The sequence below is a fragment of the Morone saxatilis genome, unplaced genomic scaffold (assembly GCF_004916995.1).
Source record: "Morone saxatilis isolate NCDOM2014 unplaced genomic scaffold, NCSU_SB_2.0 Contig14, whole genome shotgun sequence".
In the NCBI taxonomy this organism is placed as follows: Eukaryota; Metazoa; Chordata; class Actinopteri; family Moronidae; genus Morone; species Morone saxatilis.
In genome coordinates this window covers 10,007,620-10,008,170 of record NW_023339696.1, presented here as the reverse complement: position 1 = coordinate 10,008,170, position 551 = coordinate 10,007,620, and positions in this window count along the sequence as shown.

Below are 551 nucleotides of genomic sequence, written 5' to 3'. Positions count from 1 at the left end.
AAAGTATCACAAAGTACTCATGCAGTAAAATGCTTCCTGTCAGTATTTTACTATTCGTTTTTGGATTAATATTACTGCTGCATTATTGTGTATGTTGCACTAATTTTAACTACTTTATATATTGTTTTTAGTCTATAGCAATGCATCATATTCTATATGTTCATATTTGTAGCATCACTGTCCCGTGAGAATTATTTCTCTTCTATTTTCAACTTTGTGACAATTCATTTGTCACAAATGAATTGAATTGCTAATCAAATAGGGATTTTAAATAGGTTTTTAGTTTAAGAAGAGTTCCTCAACCCAAGCTGTCAGACAAATGTAATGGAGTAAAAAGTACTATGTTTGCCTCTGAAATGTAGATGTATGTATGAAGTAGAAGCATAAAGTTTCAAATGGAAATACTCAAGTTGGAGTACTTGCATTAAGTGAGTTACGACCACTGTACAGGACACAGCAGCTGAGTTTAGACTAAAACACAGGTACAGTTTAAACGTCAGTCCCTGAGGACACAGCAGTAACTCCGTTATCCAGCCCAAAGTCGCAGCTTA